The sequence below is a fragment of the Lygodium microphyllum genome, chromosome 20, assembly GCF_053477565.2.
Source record: "Lygodium microphyllum isolate KBCC chromosome 20, Lygodium_microphyllum_v1.1.10, whole genome shotgun sequence".
NCBI classification, from domain to species: Eukaryota; Viridiplantae; Streptophyta; class Polypodiopsida; order Schizaeales; family Lygodiaceae; genus Lygodium; species Lygodium microphyllum.
In genome coordinates, this window is record NC_141154.1 from 132,733,196 (window position 1) to 132,751,765 (window position 18,570).

Sequence of the window (18,570 nt, forward strand, 5' to 3'; positions counted from 1 at the left end):
ACTCATCCCTAGGAACCTACCAGGCCTTCGCAAGGCGATGCGCAACTGCTTATAAATTTTCATTTCTTTCCTTCTCTATTTTTAGGGGGGTTAGAACCCCTTTTTACACACCTTTGTATCTATTTATTTTCTTTGAGATATTCAGGGTTTCTTCCTCTCTATCATCATCTTTGTTTCCTTCGGCAGGCTTCGCTAACTACTTCACAACTAAGTAAGAACTCCTAGAATGGCTGCCTAGCAGGCTAGCAGAACACGGTTACTAGAACTGCCTTCTAAAATAGGTTGCTCGATGCCTGGCAATGTCTTTACAGGAGGCAACAACTACTAAGTCCTCCCTCAGACATACCTAACCTAAACGTGGGACTTCATGCCTTGGTTTCCGATCCCCAACAAGAAAAGAAAAATCCCCTACAAGTACACAGACACATATAGCATAAAAAACACGTTACTCGTAAAGGAGAGATATCACCTGGATAGGGCCACGAGAAGTCTCCGCACAACATAGGCTCCTTCCAAGCTCTTCTTTGAACCTGTCTAGCATAGGGCTAAAACAAGAAACCATTAACCACACCCGTACTAAACAGATGACTGGCCCTCTTGGCCTAATGAAATAAAGCATTTCACTACAAAAACTAATCAACCCTCTTGGCCTAATGAAATAAAACATTTAAAACCTCGCAAAACTGGCCCTCTTGGCCTAACGAGATCAAACAGAATAGCACCTACACATCCCTCCCCGAAATAGTACAGATATACAATAATATACTCCTATCCAAGGAGGAAAAATAGGACTCGCAGCCCTAAACTAAATGTATAAGATTATGACCCATCCCTCCTGCATATATAGCAAGAGGCGTACGCATAACATGTTGTCTAATCAGCCTATGGGTCCAGGATAACAACGGTAGATGGGTCTCGGCTACTCTTTGCATCACCCATATCAACCATCGCCTGCCATATATTGCATGCTCTGATAACATTCCCCACAAGCGACCGGGTCATGTCTCATTATTGATAGTAATATCCAAACTAGGACCATAGTTGAAGAAAAAGTCTTCTTCATAAGGTCTTCTTCATAAGCAAGGTTTGCCACCAGTGAATCCGCAAACTGATTCCAGTAATGTGGAATCAGTTGAAGAGACATTCTCTCAAACTCCTCAAGTAGGGTCATGGTAGTTCGATGATACATACAAAGAATGGGGTTCTGCACTATGTATGTCCCATCTAGCTGATTCAAGATCAACTGGAAATCCCCTTTTACTAACAACCATTGAATACCACCTTGTTTGGCAATATGCAGTCCCATAATCAAGGCTTTATACTCCACCATGTTGTTAGTGAATCCTACCACGAGATAAGCAGCTAACTTCATCGTAACTCTACGTCGGGGATCTCGGATTACTATTCCAACACTCCTTTTTTTATTAGGGCCCCTGGACGCTCCGTCAAAATATAATGTGTACGTCCACAATGGGTTTACACAACCTGCCATCACGAACTCCTCTATTCGTAATTATGATAGTCAAAATTTAACATGTTTAGAGGATGAACTGACGGTTCCATCCCACCTTCTTAATTAAACTCAACAGGGATACTTGTCAACATTCGTAAGCAGTGATGGCAGAAGACTTTGATCTCCCACACAAAGGTTCTGTCTTCTTTCTCAATCACTTTGTATCCTTTGCTCCACCAGATAAGTTTCCCCTGATGGTATCTCTGCTCCAGATATGGTTGCTCCAAATAAGGAATTAACCACCTCATCAACCAGCTTTAAGCGCTTTTGCAGGTCTCAAATCAGCCCCAGCATGGACCTGCAATGTATTTCTCCGTGTTAGCATACTTAGAAATAATAAGGTTTAATCTTATTAAGACTAACCTTATTTTTAAATTCTACTCCCTAGCAGATCAGCTAGTAGAGCCGTAGACCTATTTTTTCCTATCCTGACAATCTTGTAGGGGCCATCCCATCTAGGTTCCAGCTTCCCTGGAAACAGCTCCCTACGCGCATCATAGTACAGAACTAATTGCCCTTTTTTAAAGGTATACTTCTTTGCTTTAAAGTCGTGCAACTGCTTCATCCGATGTTTAGCTACCTCCTGGTATAATAAGCTCTGCAATTTCAGTTCATCCAGGTGGGCTATGGTCATGAAACGTTCAAGGACTGCATCCTCATCTTCCAAAGAGTGGTTAATTGCAAACTGTATGGTTGTTAACTCGATTTCGAGGGGTAACACACACTCTTTCCCATAAACTAATTTAAATGGAGTATGGCCGGTAGCTCGCTTAAACGTTGTATTGTACGCCCATACTGCCACATACAACTTCCTGTCCCAGTCTCGTTTCTTCTCTGAGACTATTTTAGACAAGATACCCACAAGCTGCTTATTAGTACTTTCGACTTGTCCGTTTTCTTGCGGATTATAGGGGGTCGTTTTGTTGTGCTTGATTTGCCAAGCTTCAGTTAGGCTTTTGATTACTTTATTCAAAAAGTGGGTTCCACGGTCCGACACTAGTTCCTTCGGTGGACCAAAACAGCAGATAATCTGCTCTAAGAGAAAACTTGCAGTCTCTTTTGCATTGTCCTGCCTTGTCGCCCGCACTTCTGACCATTTTGTAAAATAATCAGTTGCTACTATAATGTACCTCTTCTGAGTAGTAGACGAGGGTTGACAGGACCCACAAAGTCAATGCTCCACTTCTCAAATGGAAGGATAGCCATAATAGGCATAAGTGGGCATTTCCTATTCTCTCTGTTGTCATGTCTTTGACAGGTATCACATCTCTTAACGTACTCAAAGGAAACTTGGAAGATGGATGGCCACCAATATCCAGCTCTTAAAGTTTTCTGTGCCGTCAGCCATCCAGCGAAGTGCCCTACACACGCAGAGTCATGGCACTCTTCCAAGATGAAAGGAACCTCGTCAGGCATCACATATCGGCGATAGATATCATCAACACCCTGCCGATATAGTGTTCATGCGATCAAGGAAAACTTCAAAGCCTGTTGTCAGATTTTCCTTTTTTCTGATTTTGATAAACCAGCTCCAGTCTCTCCCATTGATAAATAATGCGTGATAGCAGCATACCAAGATGGGATAGAAGCTGTATCAATTTTAAACATTTCTTCAATATCACTTCCTTCAGCCAAAGTCTCTTTTAGCTCCCCGAAATCCACAAGGCATTCTGCAATACCCTGCAACCTCGGTGGCTTACTCTTAATCTCATAATCGAACTCCTGCAAAGTAATTAACCACTTTGCTAGACGATCAGGCAGTTGCAGCTTGTTCATAAGTCAACTAAGCCCTTCCGCCTTCATATAGAAAACTACCTTCTCATAGAGGATGTAGTGCCTGAATTTTTTAGTCGCAAAGACCATCACAAGGTACAACTTCTCCATGTAGGTGTAGTTAACTTTTGATATGCCCAATTTTTGACTAACAAAAGCTATCGAATGATACCACTTTTCCTCCCAGATTTGGGCTAAACAGCAGCAGCTAATACTATGCATGGTGGTTGCCGAAAATATATAAAATACCTCGCCTCTTTTAGGTGCTTTTAAAACTGGTGCTTTTACTAGCTCCTGTTTCACATCCTTGAAAGCTACCTTACAAGGGTCGCTCTATACAAATAGACAGCTAAAGGATAACAAGCTCGTTAATGGCAACGTCCTTTCTGCCAAGGCATTTATAAACCTCCAATAGTATCCTATCAATGATAGAAAGCTATGTATCTCTTTCGGAATGCATGGTGGACTTGTAGCGACTATAACCTTGATCTTTTCAGGGTCAGTTGTGATTCCTACTGAACCAACCACATGGCCTTGCAATAGCCCATAAGGCATTCCAAAGACACACTTCCGTGGGTTAAGAGCGATACAAAATTGTCTGCAGTGCTCAAAGCACTTTCTTAAGATAATCAACATCCTTTCCCTTACAGTGGCTGCCCCCAGGTCATCAATAAATACTTTCAACTCATCTGGGGAGATGTCGCCAAAGGTTTCGTCTGTTGTTCGTTGCCATGATCCAGGTGCATTGCACAAACCAAAGGCCATCACATGGTACGCAAAAGTACCAAAGACAGTGGTGAAAGTAGTTTTCAACTTGTCCTCTTCTGCAATTGCCATTTGGTTGTATCCTGCAAAGCAATCCATAAATGAATATATTTTCCTACCTGCTAATTGATCCAAAATCTGGTCAATAAATGGCAACGGGTAGTAATCCTTAACCGTCTGCTTATTCAGCTCTCTAAAATCTACACATACTCGGATCTGGTTGTTTTTCTTCTTCCTGATGACAATTGGTGAACACCATTCTGTGTGCTGTAAAGGGAAGATTAAATCAGCTTTCCGTAACTTCTATAACTTCTCAAATAGCCCGTCCCTCAATTCAAAAGGCATACGCCTTACTTTTTGACACACAGGACGATTGTCTTCTTTTACAAGAATAGTATGAACAGCCAGGCTCGGAGGAATGCCTCTCAGCTCGTCATAACTCCAAGCAAAGATGTCGCGGAATTCTTGAATCAAGGACACATAGTCCTCCCTTTCTGCTGAACTAAGAATGGAACCTAATTTAATTGGCCGCGAATCATTCGGCGTGCCAAGGTCCAACTCAATCACATCCGCGTCTCTTATCCTATCTTGTGGCTCTATCAGCTCATTTAGAGTTATCTGATAAATATCCTCTGTAGTGGACTCCTCTTTAGATTCATCGCTGGATGATGTCTCACTACCAGATGGATCATCTGATGTTTCTAATTCAATAGAGGATAAATGAGCTCTCTCACTCTAAGGAGACTCAGGGTAAGCATCGACTATTACTCGATTAGCACCTCTACCTAGAACCACTCGACCGGTGGGTATATCGACTTGGCAGTCTGTTCGTAAGATCCAAGGCCTACCTAGCAAGACTCGATAGCTAGGATGTCCTGCAAATCTTATCACCCTAAAGTCCAAGAAGCATTCTACACTTGCAACTGTAACATGGACTTTAGTAACGCAACCTTCTGGTTGCCTTAGACTATCATCAGCCATTCTAAGAAGGGTGGAGCTGTCTTTTTGGATGCCTAGACCCAACATCCATCAACTCTGAACTAATGATATTGACGGAGGACCCAGTGTCTACGATAGCATGCTCTAGTAATATTCCATCCACGTATGCCGGAACCCTAGGGCAATTCTTTTCAGCATGATCAAACCAATCTTCCCCTACTCGTGCTATGTCCAAAGGTTCTACAATATACCCAATACGCAGGATCTTCTTGAATTCCTTGCGTACTCTTGGAGATAATTTAATCAAAAGTAAGAGGTTTACATCTGGTTTTATTTCGCAAAGAGAACTTGCTAAATCAAAATCATGATACGTAGCCAAAGCTCTCTTTTCTCGCCAAACCATTCTTTCTTTTGGTCTCGGGACCGCTTTGGTGCTTCTTTTTTAGCTCTTGCCTTCTTTCTTGGCACTTTCTCATCCTTCTTAGGATCGAATTTTTTGTCAACAGGCCTTAGAGGTCCACCTTCCATGCTAGGATTCAGGACTTGCGTCCCCTTATCCCCTTGCTTAGGGTTTCCCTCGATCGGTTTTGCATTATCTTTATCACTCTCTTTAGCCTTTTGGCCTCTTATTACGGCTCGTAGGTTAGAGGTTTCAGCGCCATTGACGCGTACAACCTCAATAAGGCTGACTCCATTGCCTTGTGGCAACTCCTCTATAGTGGTATTTCCCCTTTGCAGTATTTGTCTTGGTCCATCATTTTGCTGGAGGTTACTACCTTGCGCTCTATGATTAAGTGGACCTCGCTATTTACTCCCTTGTTGGAGGGAACTAATCTTACTCCAATAGGTAGCGGCTAAGTGGCCCGACTTCCCATAAATATCACATTTCACATTTGGACAGTTTCTAGGAAAATGTTGTGCGCCACACCACTTACAGCTGAATCTTGAGGGACCACCCTCTTCAGGGCGTTGACTCTCTATCAGATTCTGCTGCTTCTTCAAGAAATTGACATCAACAGCTATTTACCGATATTTTTCAGAAATCATGTCAGTGTAGTGCTTCATCATATCCTTAACTTCACCAAGGACATTAGAGGCACTCGACTCATAGCCTTGATCGTCTATCCGTCGTTCCATTGGCCTAACAATTTGATTGGGCATTGGTTGTTGACTCATAGGAACAACATTAGGGTTCGAAACTTGGCCTCCAACATTTGCTGGAGCGAACTGACTAGCCATAGGCATAGTCACACTGGGAGGAGCTGGCAGCAAAGGTACATTTTGAACCATGCTTCCTCTCCCATTAGGGTTATTCATAGGCATCCCTTGACTTCCATTTGTCAATGGTAAATTGCCTCCAGGTACTAGACCCGCATTAAGATTTATTCGAGAGGAGTAGGCCATTTGTAATCGTGACTCTACTCCTTCTGCCCACGTGATGTCAATGTCTATATCAGCCAAAGCCACACTGCTCAATTGTACCTGAATATTGAAATCCAATCCATGCAAGAAGTATTGCAATTGGGCAGCCGACGGAATAGGAATGTAAGTTTGTAACTTAGGAAACACTTACTTAAGCTTCTTGGCATAGGCTTCGACATTCTCATGGGGGTCTTGGCGTGTTACATTCAAAACACACAACCAGTATTGGCCACCTCTTTCAAGGGCATATTCTCCTCGGAAAGCTGCATAAAATTGGTCGATTGTGGTGATGGTTCCAATCTCTATGCTATGATACCATACTGCAGCCCTACCTTTTAATGTCATGTTAAAGAACATCATAAGATGTCCCTCATCTTGGATACGGTAATTAAACATTAATCTTTGGAATTCACAAATGTGAAACTCCGCATCTTCTTCAGCTAACCCATTAAAAATGGGCAAAGGCACTCCTAAAGCTGGCAGATCCGGCGTCCCTGTAGGAATCGCAATGGGTTGTGCCATGACGAAAATCGGATTAACAATAGGAGTTTGGACTGATGGGGTCACACCCCCACTTGAAGTGGGTTGACTTGGTAGAAGAAAGGAGGAACTTGCGCTTCCTCCTACACCTAAAGGACTATGTGCAGCAGTTGGGTTACTAAGACCACTGCCTTTTATGCGTATCGGGCTACTCCTTTGAGGAGAATAGCGACTTACAATCTCCAACCGCCGTCTAGCCCTCTCAGCACATTCTGCTCTTTGTATTTCGGCTTGACGATCCTTGTCAGAGGACATAAACCAATTTTTTGGTCCCTAAAAACCCTAGATTCGAGAACCACCACTTGTTGGCAGCCCCCGGCAGATGCACCACTGATGGGACCTCAAATGGGCCGGCACTGGCTATGGCACTAGCCGGACCTCATGCTCATAATAGACAAACACACCCTCACGGCCTCGCGGGCCAGGAGTGTCTATTCGCTGCTAAAGGACGAACTGTCCTAAAGCAAAATCTATGTGTTTATAGTTTTGTAGTCTAACTTTCCCTTTCTATAAACTCCACAAAGGGAGAACCCTTACATATTGGCAATAAATACCGCGATAATCATATACATGGGAGGCAATCTCTCGGTGGAATCACCGCGGCCCCACTGCAGCTCTCCTACACATCGCAGGGATTAGCCCCTTGATGCGCTGCTCAACATATAGAACAAACAAACAAACTCCACTCTTTCATTTTGAAAGTACTCCAGGAGATACCATGTGTCCTTACCAAATAATTTCCCAAGAAACGAACGTCTATCCTACGGCTTAGGATGCCTTTCCACACTCAAGCGTGGGTCATTGTCATTGAAAACAGGTGCTATGCATCCAGTCCTTTTTATTCTGACACCATGGTTTACATGCACATGAAAAAGTGGATGATCCTAAAGTGCTCAAACATAATTTTCAATCAGAACCGTGTTGTGCACAACCAGGCTTTCCAATGCTCATTCACTAACCCATTGCGGCGATGTAAGGATAGCACCGAGACAACACTCGTACTACTATCCTCTTAATTAAAATACAATGAACTCTATGTCATGATATGCATCAGAAAATCAGCAACAATCAGTACGCAAATCACACCATTCAAACATCCCAACCCCCTACGTTTAGGTATTGCTTTCGTTGCATAGGTGTAGAGATTCATTTTATCATGTTTTAATGTATAAAAAGCGATAAATCACAAAATTTGACAAAGAGATAGGGAAAACTGAGGCTAAACCTCAGGCTTTGCCACAACCATACATCCACAAACAATCATTATATTTTTCCTTCTTTTTATAAGACATATTTCTATTTTTCCCCTTATTTTTTCAATTTTCTTGATTTATTTAAAAATAAAATATATTATTTTCTAATTTTTCTTGTTCAAATCACTTCAAGATACTAACATCCAACTTATCTTCCATTTTCCCTCCATGGGAACACCTTTTACCCACCCGAAACGGAAAAACTGCCATTTTACCGCTAAAAAACCGCATTTCGGGTTTACGGGAATTAAATAGAGCATGTAAATCATAGCAAAATCAAAATTTTTTGATACACAACAATTAATCATGATGCAACCAGCACTCAAACAAATTTTCATCCAATAAGAACATAATTATCATCTTAAACTATCAAAAATCCTTCATTTTCCTTCATAAAAATGGTCATACAGTGTTTTTACATAACCCGAGACGCCTTAAATGACTACGTAACTAGCAGACGGAGCCTCCGTTGCTCTCAATCCAATGCTGCACATCAATCTTCAGCATCTCCATCAATCTCCATCACCATTTCCTTCATTCTCCCTTCCCGGTTCCTCCTTCAAGATGGTGCACATGAACAGCCCATAGAGGGGAGAGAGAGGGAGGAGAGAGAAAGGCTAGATTCTATTCTCTTCATCCAGATAGCCATATCTCGCACGAAGACCGGCGATAGAGTCAGGCAAGAGGGAGAAGTTGAGGCCCAATCCCTGTTGCATGGGGTACTTTCAGCCCAGAAATCAAGATCCATGAAGGGGGAGGTGAAATTTGCGCTGTGCTGCTCCATGCCATCTTCCTCCGTGTTTTCTTCACAAAATCTTCACAAAAATTGGGGGGGGGGTTGGTTAAAAGGCCCAAAGGGCACCCCCCCTTTGGTCCTAAATTTTGTCCACCTCTTCGTATCTTGGCTAATTTTTGGCCTCTTCCTCGTCCAGGCTCTGTTTCAGCCTCTGAAAAATCCTACACGTTCGTCTCGGCATCCCGCAATGACTGGCAGCTCCTGGCATCCTGCACGGCAAGCGGAAAAATGATCAAAATTCCACAAGTGTTACTCTGGCGCCTTTTAAAAGTTGTCTTTCACTTGGTGCTTAAAATCGTCCTAGTTGCAGCTGCCGCCTTCGATGTCGAATATTTTTCCCCTAAATTCCGAAGTTTTTGGCAAATTTTAGGCACATCCCGGACTCAAAACTCCACTCTCAATATGTGTTTTCCGAGTAGTGACCGTTATGTGCAAGTAAGCAAGTGCTACTACCTCTTTCTCCTCCTCATCAATCTCCATTATTTTGTGGCAACTCAGACCTTCACAGGGGACTCTAACATGGGAGGCTCATGCAGTGGATGTGTGGGAGGGTAGTACTTCTTTATGCGGCTATCGTTGAAGAAGCCTATACCCTCTTTGTCTAGGGTCTTGAGCTCTACATTGCCGGTTCAACTGATAGTGCAAACTCGGAAAGGCCCTAATCTCCTGAACTTCATGTTCTGTTTATGGCCTTTTATTGAGTACAACATCACTAAGTCATGTTGTTCAAATTCTCACTACTTGATGTACTTGTCAAACCAACTCTTGTGGTACTCCCTTTTGCAAATTAGCGTGTGGGTGGCCAAAAGTTGAGTCCTCCTAAGACTCTACCTCTCCCTCTTCCTAATGCCATCACCAGGACTGGTCGATAGTCCATGAGAACTAGATTGCCCTCTTCGTCGTACTAGACATAAGGGTTCACATAAAGCTCCTCATCGTTTGGCTCCTCCACATAGTGGACTGGAACGTCGCTCGGTGGATGGGTCACGTAAGGTCTAGGTGGCATAGGTATGTCTGTGGGATTGATTTCCATCTTAGGGATGACCGAGTTTGCATTGTTAGGTGCTAGAAGGGCCAATGTGGCTCCTCTCCCACATAAATTTGGAGGCCTATTTCCTAGTTAAGGTTGGTTGTAAGGCTGTGAGTATGGGAGTCTCCTCGGTAGTCTGTAGTGCATGGCATCATGGCCAAGAAACCTATTGCAATTGGTGCAAGGTTGGAACCTAGGGTCCTGACACTCAGCTGAAAGGTGGTTTCCACCACAATACACACATTGGACATGTAGGCATGTAGGTCTTCTCATCATCTATTGCAGTCTGGCTAGCTCCATTTTCATCTTTGCTAGCTCTTGGCTTGGGTCAGCACCCTTTCCTTTATCTTGGTTTCTTGGGGTTGATCATTTGTTAGATGTTATTGCCCTTTCAAAGGTTCTAGAGTCGGCTTCGTCTTTGATTTGAGCTCTTGGAGCTTATCTCCTTAAGCTGGTCGTCCACTCGTATGGCCTCTTCAAAGACCCCAACTAATGTGTCTCTTTGCAAGCTTGAGTTGCCTACCAAGGCCTTGTAGAGTTTCTCATTGTGTATTCCATTGATGAACATGGTGGACACCACTCTCTCAGCGGGTCGTTTGTTAGTGAGGATTCTCTTATAGAGACTCCGCATGTAAGTAACATAGTTCCTGATGTCCTCTTTTGCCCCCTGCTTGACATTCATCAGCCGCACTATAAGATTATACGAGTACTTAGCCTATGAGAATCTCTTAGTGAAGAGACTCTTAAGGTAATTGAAATTGTTGTGCTCCGCAGCATCTAAGCTTGTGTACCACATCCTACCCTTATCGCCCCAGCATAGGCCAAAAGCTTGTGAGTGTTGAGCGAGATTGGTGAGGCCGTTAGCCTCGCAAACCTACTCAAACTGCTTTATAAAGCTATATAGGTCATTGCTCGATTGGTACTTGTCTAGCTGTTTCGCAACTGTGGGGATTCTTGATTGGCTCTTGGAGCACTAGGTAACTCCTAATCCTGCAAGCAACAATGTTGTTAGTGCTGTTGCGCTTTGTTTTGTCGACGTGTTGTCTATTAATTGCTTCGTAAGAAGCTCACTTAGTGTTAAATCCGCCTCTAATGCTCTTTCCCTCTTGGCATTTGGTCCTATTTGATTTTTATTTGCTAAGGCTAGTACAAACTTATTGCATTTCTATGTCTTGTCGCAATCTCCTATTTTGATGCTACTATGCTTTGCAAAGCTTTCCATGCGTGTTTTCTTTCCTCCTCGAGGTTTTCTATGATGTCTTCTAAAGGTCTGCCATGGTGGTCCACCCTAATTTGTGCATTGTATTCATTCACCATGTGCTTGATTTCAACTAGGAAATCCCCCAGGTAAGAGCTCTTCATTTCCACAGCTTGTACTAGGTTCTGCCATATCTACGGTCTCTTGCTCCACCAAGTTGTCGATGAGGTTGATAAAGTCGGGCAGTGTCGCGCTCCCAATGGTGTCGCTCCTTCTATGTGTTTGGCTTTCCGTGTCATGTCTCTCACTTGGTCTTACCAATTAGGATTCTTGATCACCTGTCTAAGTTTGAGGGTCGTCTCCTATTGGTGGGTTCATTCCATTTATTAAGTCTGAGTGTGTTCCTTCTTATTTATAGACAATCCTCAACTTACGTTCACTCAGTGTATGTGTGTGGTGCTCTTTTTTGTGCACTGTACAAAATGAGGCTTTAAAAAAAAAATTTAAAGTACACTTTAAGTGTTGAAAACAATGTGGGTACGAATATAAGATAAGGAGGCCACCAAAATGCATCCTATGGCAATAACAACCAGCAGGTATCGCAGTATCGAATGCAAGAGGTGGTGGAAACTTTAGAGGCAGGGGGAGATCTAGCCCTAGAGGCAGAGGCTCCTAACAACAGCATCTTCTATCAGACAATCCGAATAAGGATAAGGATTTTCATTAATGCGGAAAGTATGATCATATTGCCAAGGATTGTTGGAAGAAGCAGGGCAAACATCATGGACATTTTGCTACATCCAGTCAAGCAGATGATGCTTTAGGAGATAGATTATTTGCCATGCAGTATGTGAAAGATAGGGCTGCTGAAAAATCCACTGATGATGCAATATGATGCATTGATTCAGGAGCATCGAACCACATGACCCCTCACTATGATTGGTTCACTCACATGGTAGTTGAAAGACATGGCTATGTATGCACAGGTGATGACACGCAGCATAGCATTGAGCATAAAGAAAAAGTGCCTCTTATGGTTCATGATGGCAGAAAGAAAAATTTGCATGATGTACTGCATGTCCCATCGATAACAAAGAACTTACTGTCTGTTGGTCAGATGATGGAGCAGAACTTGTAGGTTAGGTTCAATAAGCATGGTTGCTTTATTGAAGAGTTTGGAAATTGGATGTAAGTTGATTGCTCGTGGTCATAGGAATGGCACAATGTTTACTCTTGATGCCACTTTGCCAGAGCTAAATTAAGCTATGTTTGCCCATGATTCTGGCACTCTCAGAGATTTGGAAATTTGGCATAAGAGAGTGAGACATGTGAATTTGCAGAGGCTGCAAATTATGCAGAAAAACAGCTTGTTACAGGTTTACCCAAGTTCCAATACACAGACATTGGTCATGTATGCGATGCTTGTCAGTTTGGTAAGTAGTCGAGGTTTCCATTTGTCAAACATGTAAGGCAGAGTACACGTCCATTGCAGTTAATGCACTCTGATGTCTGGGAGCCAGCCCATAATGCATCTATGGGAGGCTCGAAGTACTATGTGATATTCATTGATGATTACAGTCGCTATACTTGGGTGTATATTCTACAGACCAAGGATGATGTGTTTGTTGTTTTTCAGCAATTTAAAAAGTAGGTTGAAAAGGAATTTGATTGCTATATCTCTTGCTTGAGATCAGACGGCGGTGGGGAGTATGTGTCAAATGAGTTTGACAATTTTCTGGCTGAAAATGGCAAAGGTATACGTAGGCAGCTTACCTGCAGCTATATTCCACAGCAGAGTGGAGTGGTTGAGCGTCAGAATAGGGTATTGATGGAAGTTGCTCGTGCCATGATGAACGAGAAGAAGATGCCGCTCTATTATTGGGTTAAGGCTGTTATGACAGCCATGTATATCTTGAATTGGACTCCCACTACAAGTATTCATGTGATGACACCATTTGAGAAGTTGTATGGCTATAAGCCGGATGTAAGTCACATGAAAGTCTTTGGTTGTCTTGCTTATGTGCACATCCCCGATGAGAAAAGGAAGAAGTTGGATCCAAAAGTGCATAAGTGTGTTTTCATTAGATATTCGCAGGAGAAAAAGGCATACAAATGCTATGATCCCTCTACCAGGGAGACTTTGGTGAGCAAGGATGTTATCTTTGATGAGATGGCCTCTTGGTATGTATCACCGACTGTAGTGCCATCAAATATGCCTTCTACTCATGTATCTACAGTTGATTCGCATCAGAGTACTGCTATGACATGTCCTAGTGGTCAGACGATATCTCCATGGACAGGGAGATTGCGGAGCTCTGGCTCACCGTCCACCACTGACACCACTATGTTAGTGACGAGGAGATATGATGTAGTGGACAGCAAAGGAAAAGGAAAAGCCATTGATGATATATATGGTGTGATGACTTTAGGCTATGACTCAACTGACAATCTAGACAGTTAGCTTGGTATTCCAACTGTGTATACGCTTGGTACTAGGGAGAACATGGACGTTTCACCTCATGAGAGAGGGGAATCGAGCAATGCACCACAGCCTAGACGCTTGCAGAAGGTCAGATATCCTGTTGACAAGTTGATGTACAGTGGGTACTCTGCAAAGCACTATGCTTACATGACAAAAGTGATGGAGATCAAAGAACCAGATACATATGCTGAAGCAATAAAAGATGAAAACTGGTGTGAAGAAATGAATGCCTTGGCTGAAAATAAAACATGGGATCTTGTGCCACTACCTAAAGGGAAAAAGACCATTGGTTGAAAAAGGGTTTACAAAATCAAATGCAAGTCGGATGGCAGTGTGGAAAGGTACAAAGCCAGGCTGGTTGCTAAGGGGTATGCCCAATAGTATGAACTTGATTATGAGGAAACATTCAGCCCTGTTGCCAAGATGGCAACCATATGCACTGTGATTGCTTTGGCTACTGCTAGAGGCTGGAAATTGCAGCAGATGGACGTGAAGAATGCATTCCTCAATGGTGACTTGGCAAAGGATGTCTATATGGATCAGCCGGAAGGGTATGTACACCCTGATTTTTAGCACTATGTATGCAGACTGAAAAAAGCATTGTACGAGCTGAAGTAGGCTTCGAGAGCCTGGCATGCAAGGATTAGTAACTACTTGCAAAGCTTGGGATTTGCTGTTGGTAGGACTGATCACATCCTATTTACAAAAAAGACTGATGGTGGCTTGGTAGGGCTAGTCATATATGTTCATGATTTGATAATCACTGGTGATGATGACGTGGGCATACATCATGTAATGAAGATGCTGAAAACTGAATTTGACATGAAAGACTTAGGTGATTTGAAGTATTTCTTGGGAATTGAGGTGGTTATAGCTAAAATTGGTTTATGGTTGATGCAGAAGCACTATGCCATGAAAATGCTGATGAAGTATGGCATGGCTAAATGCAAACCACTGGATACACCTCTTGATTTGAATGTAAAGCTAGACATGAGCACTGGGGCTGAAGTTGAGGATGTGACTATGTACAGGCACATGGTTGGGAGTCTGATTTACTTGACCATCACTAGGCCTAATTTGAGCTATGCTGTAGGGCTCATAAGCTAGTTTATGCAGAAGCCCTGAAAGCCACACTTGGATGCAGTTAGACACATTATGAGATATGTTAAGTCCACTGTAGATTATGGGCTGTTCTATGTGAGAGATAAGCCCTTGAAATTGGTTGGATACACGGATGCAGATTGGGCAAGATTCTCATATGACTGTAGATCTACAAGTGGCTATGCTTTTGGGTTTGGAAGCGGAATGATCAGCTAGAGCAGCAAGAAGCAGCCTACGATTGCTTTATCGAGTATTGAGGCTAGAGTACAGGGGTGCTGCATTAGGAGCATGTGAGATTGCATGGCTGCTCAAGCTTATGGCTGATTTGGATATACAAGTAGATGCTCTAGTGATTCTGCTATGTGACAATCTTAGTAGTGTACTCCTAGCCATGAATCCAGTATACCATGCTAGGACAAAGCACATTGAGGTACACTGCCACTTCATCAGAGAGATGGTTCTTGCAAGAAGAGTTGATCTCATGCATGTGAAGACTGATGAATAGGTTGCTTCAGTGTTTTCAGATAGTTGCTTGGTGCATAGATGCTGTCTTGAGCTTGAGGGGGAGTGTTAAACTTCAAGCTCATCTTTCTATCTTTGGTATGATTGTACCCAACACTTGAGTTGTCTAGCTATACTACATGATGCGGATATTAAATAAGTCGATGCTTAGGACTTAGTTATTTGGTGTGAATGGTCCTTGAGACCTTAGGTTGTAAACAATCATTTGAGTTATGGGTAAAAATATATAATGGAAGATACGTGAGAGAGCACTCTGCTTCTCACTGTGTTAGTTCCAACCTCTCTCTTTGACTTTTAACATTGCCACATCACCAAGGCATGTAGTGGATGCTAGCTCATGCAGACCTCAACATCTCAACACTCCCCCTTGAGCACAGCTTGAGCTCATATACTCCAAGTCTAGTCGTAAAGTGGGGGAGCTTCTCAACTCCCAAGATCTTGGTGAAAATATATATATAGCGTAACTTGTGTGCTAACATAAACCAAGTTAATATCACCTACTAGAACTTGCTCTTGAATGAAATTGTAAAGGATTTGTATGTATTTGGTCTGCATATGATACATTAGGTTCTTGGCTAGCCGAATGGCCAACTAAATGTTACTAAGGTTATCATAATAGTCTCCATTTGTAGCCCCACATCACCAAGTACCTTTTGTAGCCAACCTATCTCATGTGTTGTAACCACAACACTCTTGTACTTTGTCTAAATACTAGATAATGCAATTGTAGACTATTTCTTGCTACTCCAAGTATAGCACCACTCTTAAAGAAAAACATAAAACCACTAGTAGACCTCCTATATGAAATAGTACCAGCCCAATTTGCATTTGTCTAACCATGTAAGTCCAATGGTACACACGCTACATAGAATAAGGCATAGTCAAGTTTAGACCTAACATAGTATAATGTACACCACACTACATCCAATGTGGCTTTCATGGAAGCTTCATGAATTGGCTCTCCAAACCAACTATATAGGCTCTAGAGATTGTCAAAGAAATAAGGCTATCCACAATCTTTCTATACATAATGATATCCACATCACCCCCATATGCACTAAGCTTAGCATTGATATCCAAAGTAATCAAGATTGGCTTACAATCAACCATACCACACAAATTTAGCATATCAAAAGCATGTTGTCTCTATGATGACCATATACCATGTGGAGTCTCCCAATCTTTTTACATGTAAGCTTCTCCTTAGATATCATAACTTATACAATAGCCCCATACTTCAAACATCAATACTCAAGCTACCTTTGCAATGCATCTATTTTTCCACTCAGTAACTCTAATTTGCTGCAAATTATATCTATATGTAAACAATCTTTGAATATTATTTTTTTACAAGAAATCAGAAAACTCATTGGAGAAGTACTCTCCCTCTCCATTCAACCTTAAGCATCTAATATGTAACCGTGTCTCCTTCTCAACCACAGCTTTAAAGCTTTTAAAGTGTCGACTGTTGTAGTCTTTGTAGAAAACCACATATCAGAATGTATCAACTTAAGTGGCTTCTTGCATACATGCTTTTCATGTTAAAACACATGCCTTGTGTGCTTTGCAAATTGATATGCTCCACATACTTTATGCATCCCATCAACTCTAAACTTTGGTTAGCCATTCACAATCTATTTTTACTATACATTTTTCAAACACTACACATTTACATGACCAATCTACTTGTGCTGCTAAGTTTTAATATATGTCATCTGAACCTTATGCAAACATAGCAACATTTATTTCAAGTGAATCTACATCAAGAGTAAATAGATTATCAATACACTTACCTTTTGCAATCAACCAACAACCATTTCCAAGGTCCTTTATGTAACAACCATCTAATGTGAAATGAAATCTACAATCCTTATTCCACCATCTGAAGCTAGGTTCTTAGTTATGTTTGGTACATGTAGCACATTAGCTAAGTACTTTGTTTTACCATCTTACATACTCATTGGAACATTTTCAATATGAGTAATGGGATGGGTTGTATCATCCCCATCTCCACATTGCCTAGAGACTCTAGATTGCACATCCCTTTAAACCATTCTCCACAAGAAGTCATGTGATTAGAGGCACCTAAGTCTACATATTTTATATTATTTTTAGAGGAACCATTAGTAGTCATAACATTCATAAAATACTGCATGACAAAGAGCTAATCATCACTTCTTTCATCATTGTCTTTGCTAGTGGAAGTATAATTACCTTGATATTTTTTTTCTATTTCTAGTTTATGGCCTTTCATAGTGTCAGCATATCCATTATTTTCACCAAAATTTTACTGTGGTAAGTTAAAGCCTACAACTATCCCTATTTGGCTCTCCCTTCTTAAGTTCTCTCCTACTTTGTTGTTCACCATAACTTTGAAATTCAACTCTAACTTAATCCCTAGCTTTTTGGCCTTTGTTTTTACCTCAAACAACCTTGCTGGATTCTTTTATGTAATAGCAAGGGTTTCAGATTCTTCCAAATGGCATACTATCTACGATACTCATAGAAAGCCAACATATCACTTTACTCCATTTCTTCTTAGCCTTTATTTGTTCTATAATAGCATTTTGCTAAGGAACTTCGGGTGTCACTCATATGCATCCTTCAATGTAGTTCTAAACATATTTGCTCTTCAAGAAAATTTTCATCCTAAACTTCCATGCAAGATACTTATTCTTATCAAGCTTCTCACTGACAATGTAATTAAAATTATCATATATTTTGATAAAACAAATAACTTTGCAAAACTTGCAATTTGTAACCAAGCTAATACTAGTTGTACTACAACCAAAAAATAATAACCTTCTTCACTCACTATAAATACTAACTTCAATTTGCAATATGTATGTAGTAGGGATCCATTTAGTGACTAATATTCGCCAATTGGCTAAACTTTTATATAGTCATGATTTTAAAAAAAAGTTGAGTAGGTTGAGTTTTTCCTTTGAGATTTTTTATTCACCCACATCTCTAAAGTATATTGAGGTTATGGAGACTCCTTTACTATTCATCTAAAGAAAATTTCAAAGAAATAGGTTAAATTCACCCCAATGTGTATAAGTTTTGGGGTATATATAGAAACATTTAACACATTGTCCTATACTTAAGGTTTATATAGATATTGATCAATAGTTAAACATTCTAACACTTTAAGAAAAGATCACACCAAATGTTAAGACAAGGGTAGCTTTATTGATAACAAGGTAAGGGATTCTTGTAGTGAGCACTAGAAGGGG